Source organism: Carlito syrichta, unplaced genomic scaffold (assembly GCF_000164805.1).
Source record: "Carlito syrichta isolate Samal-C Ts95f unplaced genomic scaffold, Tarsius_syrichta-2.0.1 Scaffold241276, whole genome shotgun sequence".
In the NCBI taxonomy this organism is placed as follows: domain Eukaryota; kingdom Metazoa; phylum Chordata; class Mammalia; order Primates; family Tarsiidae; genus Carlito; species Carlito syrichta.
The window spans coordinates 687,405-693,664 of NW_007185372.1; positions in this window are offsets into that span (position 1 = coordinate 687,405).

The following is a 6,260-nucleotide window of genomic DNA, read 5'->3' on the forward strand; positions in this document are numbered from 1 at the left end:
ATTCACAATCTTGCCTTTGCTAGTTCCTATTTGTCCTGTTTCTGACTTGCCAAATTTCATACCTTGTGACCATTTAGCTTACTTGCAGCACATTGACTTGTGAGGACTTCAAGATCTTGTGGCTTCTCATGCCTCACCTCAATTACCTCATTCATAGTTATATCTTGCCACTTCCTGTTTTATAGGCTTCATTGATACAGCCTTCCTAATAGTAATGAGATAGTGAAGATTATAATAATGATAATGAGAGTTAATATTTTTAGGTACTGACTATGAGCTAGGCATTAAGTTATGCTTTTTAAAAAATCCAGTCTCATTCTGTTGCCCAGGCTGGAGTGCAGTGGTGCTCGGTAGATCCTTCTACATCAGAGTAGCTGTGATGACAACTACATGTCACATGCCCAGAGTGAAATTCAACTCTAAATAAAAATAATTTTAAAAACAGTACAATCAGCCCTTCGTATCTGTAGGTTCCACATCTATAGATTCAAACAACTATGGATTGAAAATATTTTTTAAAAATAAAAATATTTTGTAGAGACCGAGATCTCATTATGTTGTCCAGGCTGGTCTTGAACTCCTGGTTTCAAGCAGCCCTCCTGCCTTGGTCTTCTGAAGTGCTGGAATTACAGGTGTGAGTCACTGTGCCTGGCCTTATGCTATTTAAGTATAGTTGTTCATTGGTATCTGAGGGGGGTTGGTTCCAGGACATCCCTCCACTCGCTTTTCCTAGTTCCCCCCACCTCCTCAGATAGCAAAACCAGTGAAAGCTCAAGTCCCTTATCTAAAATGGCAAAGTATTTGCATATAACCTATGTATATCTCCCATATACCTTAAATTCTCTCTAGATTACTAATAATATCTAATGTTACGTAAAAACTATGTAAATAGTTGTTATACTGTATTGTTTTTATTTGTATTACTTTTTATTGTTGTGTTGTATTTTTCATTTTTTAAAAATATTTTCAATCCATTGTTATTTGAATCTATAGATGCGGAACCTACAGATATGAAGGGCTGACTATACATTTTTTTAAAAATTATTTTTATTTATTTAGAGTCGAAGTCTTACTCTGTCATCCTGGCTGGGGTGCTGTTGTATACTCACAGCCACTGCAGCCTTGACCTACTGGGCTCAAGTTATCTTTCCATCTCAGCCTTCCAAGTAGCTGGAACCACAGGCACGCACCACCACACCTGACTAATTTTTTGATTTATTGTAGAGACAGGTCTTGCCAAGTTACCCAGCCTGGTCTCGAACTCCTGGGCTGAGGCACTCTTCCTGCCTCAGCCTCCCAAAATGCTGGGATTACAGGTGTGAATCACTGTGCCCAGCCTTACTGTACACTTTAAATGTAATCCTCAGAACCCACCTATGAAGTGGGTACTGTCATTATCCCCATAAGGAACTGAGCTTTAGAGAGCTTAAGTAACATGTCCAAGTTTACTTAGCTAGAAAGTTGCAAAGCTGAGATGCAAATCCAGAGCCTAGGAATACCATTATGCAATAATATGTCCTTTTGTTGTACCTTATATGTATTGAACATGATTTAGAGGGAGGGGAAAAAAGTCAATCCCAGCAAACTTCTCTAAATGTCCAAAGCCTCTATGCCTAATAATTATCTTTCTAATGTTAGAGATTTATCATTTTATCAATTTTTGCCAAGCTCAAGTTGGGAGATAACATTTGCAATACTATCAGTCCTATTTTTAAAGGTATGGCTACTAGGGTTGGTTTAGAATGACCCTTACACAGGTACACACACACGTACGTGAATTTTTAACTTGTGGACCCAGGCTAAAACAGTAGCAGCTGAAAGGGTAAAAATGCCAATGGGAGCTCTAATCAAGATCAGAATAAAAAGAGATGAGGGAAAGAGAGGGGACAAAGGAAGAAAACTAGTAAGTGCTTGTTATTTCATACTATCAGTTACTGTATTAAAATGTTCTTTTAATCCTCACAATGCTATTACTAGCCTCATTTTACATGGCAGAAAAATAAAGTGTAAAAAGGTTATTACCCCTCTTTTCAGATGAAGAAACCAAGGATTAGAGACTAAAATCAAAGTCACATAACTAAAGTCAATTTGAAAACTCAAAGTTAGGCACACTCTAATGCCTGTGGTATTAATGACAGACTTACGGGTAGCCCTCCATGATTCCAACCTCCTAGTATTCACAGTTTTGTGTAATCCTCCATGAGTGTGAGTAAACCAAAGACGATGTAAATATGACAGGATATAACTCCATCTTGCTAGCAGATTCACTTTAGAGACTTAGAGATGCTTCTCACTGGCTTGATGAAATAAGCAGCTATGTAAGGAAAACCCACAGGCTGAGGTGGTCTTTAGGTAGTCTCTAGAAGCTGAGGACAGCCTCTAGCCAGCAAGAAGATAGAGCTTTCAGTCCTGCAAGCTCAAGGAAACGAATTCTGTCAACAGCCAGAATGAGCTTGGAAGCAGATTCTTCCCCAAACTTTCAGATGAAAACAAGAGTGGATTGCCTGAGCCCGCGGATTCGAGACCCACCTGGGCAACTTGGCGAGACCTCATCTCTACAATAAATCAAAAATTAGCCGGGTGTGGTAGCGCGTGCCTGTAGTTCCAGCAACTTGGAAAGCTGAGGCGGAAGGATCGCCGGAGCCCAGCAGGTTGAGACTGCGGTGGCCGCAGTCTGGGTGACAGAGTGAGACTCCAACTCAAAACAAAAAAAAAAAAGAAAGAAAACAGCCTAACTGATGCTTTGACTGCAGCCTTATGAGACCTAGGAGAAGATAAGCTAAACTGAGCCTAGACTCCTGACTTACAAAAACTGTGACATAATAAATGTGTGTTGTTTCCAATTTGCTATTGGTAGTAATTAGTACCAATTTGCATCACTATGATGCACCAACAGAAAAGCAATATACAACACTACCTTGGTTTTCCCTGTACTTGGAGTGCAGTAAATTCTTAGCAAATTGTAGCTAGTATTATGATAATCAGAATGCAAATTTGAAATATCAAATAGAAAGTTAACAGAGAAATTTACCAGAGTTAAATAATTGCTTTCAAAGTAATCAAGTAGCTGATGTAGAAGACAGAAGTAGATGGTATGCTGAAAACTTGTATATTATTCCCAACACCTATTGAGTGTGTTATTATCATGTGAAATATTATAAATTTTCGGCCGGGCTCGGTGGCTCAGCCTGTAATCCCAGCACTTTGAGAGGCAGAGGTGTGTGGATTGCCTGAGACCGCGGGTTCGAGACCCGCCTGGGCAACTTGGCGAGACCTCATCTCTACAATAAAAACAAAAAAAAATTAGCCAGGCGTGGTAGCGCGCGCCTGTAGTTCCAGCAACTTGGAAGGCTGAGGCAGAAGGATCACCGGAGCCCAGCAGGTCGAGGCTGCGGTGGCCGGGAGCAGCCACTGCACTCCAGCCTGGGTGACAGAGTGAGACTCCAACTCAAAAACAAACAAACAAAAAACCAATCAAACAAACAAAAAGAAATATTATAAATTTTCTAGTGGTGCTTATATCCACATTTAGTTTTAACATCTTACACCATACTCAAAGTAAACTGGAAAGTTTTTCTTTATTAGGATAGTCCTATATTACATATACAAAATATCAAATCACAGCTTCAGGTTAGAGTCGTATTATTATCAATAATAATTTTGAAATTATAACTTAAATTTGTAAAATTGAATATGATAGAAAAAACAATTCAGGACATTGGGTTAAATCCTGCTGGGCGCAGTGGCTCATGTCTTTAATACCAGCACTTTGGGAGGCTGAGGCGAGAGGATTGCCTGAGCCCAGGGGTTCAAGACCAGCCTGGGCAACATGGCGAGACTATTTGTCTCTACATAAATCAAAAAATTAGCTGTGCATGGTGGCACACCTGTAGTTCCAGCTACTTGGAAGGCTGAGGTGGAAGGATCACCTGAGCCCAGCAGGTTGAGGCTGTGGTGGCTGTGAGTGTGCCACTGCACTCCAGCCTGGGCTACAGAGTGAGATTCTGACTCAGCAACAACAAAAACAAAAACCCAAATCCTAATAAAACAACTATCATCATAACATTTTTCAGTTCATACGTACATGTGAATTTTGCTTACTAAAGATTATTTATACTAAACACACAATATTTAGCTGTAGAGTAGGTTAAGAACTTGGATGTGTTTCCATTTGACCTAGTCAAGATTGGCTATTGTGGAAAAAAAGAGGGGCTTATGCTCACATCTTACTAAATTGCAATATGATTTTTCTACTTGTTCCTTGTATATTGATACAAGTGCCTCCTTTCCTCTCTGTATTCATATTGGCACGTGAATGTATAGTTTTTGTCAAATGAGTCATTAAAAATGGCAGTGTTCATTGATTGAGTAGCTACGTTGACCTTACGACTGCTACACACACAACTATGCACTGAACACATAGTAAACACAAGCATAGGTCTTTTATAGGTGTATGGCATTTGTCATTCAACCTCTAATGAAATTATATGACCCTGATGGACTATCATCTTTCATGGTTCTTAACAGATATAGTAAATATACCAAATACAGTGTGAATGATACGGTAGCTATTTTCTTCATATTTGTTCCTTTTGAAGGCAATGATGGAATCTTAACTTCTATAAATTTCTTAATTTGATGTATCTGTGCTTTCTGGAAATGAACATTAATAATATATCTTATACATATTTATTTGTGATTTGACATGTACTTATTTAATTTTTTTTGTTTTGTTTAATTGACTCAGAGTCTCACTCTGTTGTCCAGGTTGGAGTGCAGTGGCATGCTCATGGCTTCCACAGCTTCAACCTGCTGGGCTCAGGCTAATTTTTTGAATTCTTGTAGAGAAGAGGTCTCACCAAGTTGCCCGGACTGGTCTCGAACCCTTGGGCTCAGGCAATCCTCTTGCCTCTGCCTTTGAAAGTGCTGGGATTCCAGGTATGAGCCACCATGCCCGGCTGGCTTTTATTTCTAATACTGAAGTGATTCAAGTGATAGCAAGTGAACATACTAATTAATTTGAAATTTTAAATGAAATTGTGTGTCCAGTTTGCATTTAAAATTTTGTTTTTCCAAACTTGATCATCAGCATTTATTTTTCTGTTGAGATTCAAGATTATGACTTGTTCCATGGAAATGTAAAAGTAAACATTGTGCTGGAGCCTTGAAAGAATTGATCACAATACTCAATGTGCATTTCTTCCTATGGTATGTTATCAACAGATGGATAATGAGGAGGCAAACCAGTCTGACTTGTTCTAGTGTCTGGGAGATACAAGATGGCTATCATTTAATCCAAGTTCCAACTAAAACAACTTGGAATCTTTTTTGGCACAAGGTGAGGTATAAACACAAATATTTTTTAAAAGACCAAACAGCGAGGCTTAAGGCAGCTTTTGAACTGTTGTTGACTTCCTGATGCAGGTTCAAAGTACAGAAACCAGTTTAATCCAATTCTTAGTATAATCTATGATTCTAGGCATAAAGTTAAATTATTTGCCTTTCTGGCCTTAGAAAAAAAATTATATTTATTTATGGGTACAATGTGATGTTTTGATATATGTATATATATGATTAAATCACATGAATTAACATATCCTTTACCTCACCTACTTTTCTGGCTGTTTCCCAGGCTGGACAATTTAAACTCCTAGTCTCAAGGAATCCTTCTGCCTTAGCCTCCCCAGTAACTGGGACGACAGGTTGGGCCACTGCACCCAGCTTTTTTTTTTTTTTTTAATGATGAGAACATTTAAATTCTAACCTTTTAACAATTTTGAAATATACAATACATTGTTATTAACTATGGGCACCATGTAGTGCAATAATTCAGTAAAATTTATTCCTTCTAACTGAAACTGTACCCTTTGACCAACATCTCTCCTTCCCTCATTCTCCCTTATTTATCCTCAGCCTCTGGTAACCATCATTCTACTCTGCTTCTATGTAAACTCATTTGGTTTTATAAGAGAGCAGGGATTTAAGAAGAGTTCTTTATTATTTTAGAGATAAATTTATTCCATATTGGAGATTTATTTTCTCACCTTCCTTATTACAAAATTGTAGAGAATTGAATTTAGAAAAATATGTCAGACTTTCAACTATTTTGTTGCTTCCTTCTTTTTGTTCTTTTTTTCCCCCAACTGTAGCTCTTTGGTGGATAAAATATTATTTCACAAAGAGTTATGTTTGTAGTTTTCTTTTTTTTGAGTTGGAATCTCACTCTGTCGCCCAGACTGGAGTGCAGTAGCCGCTCCCGG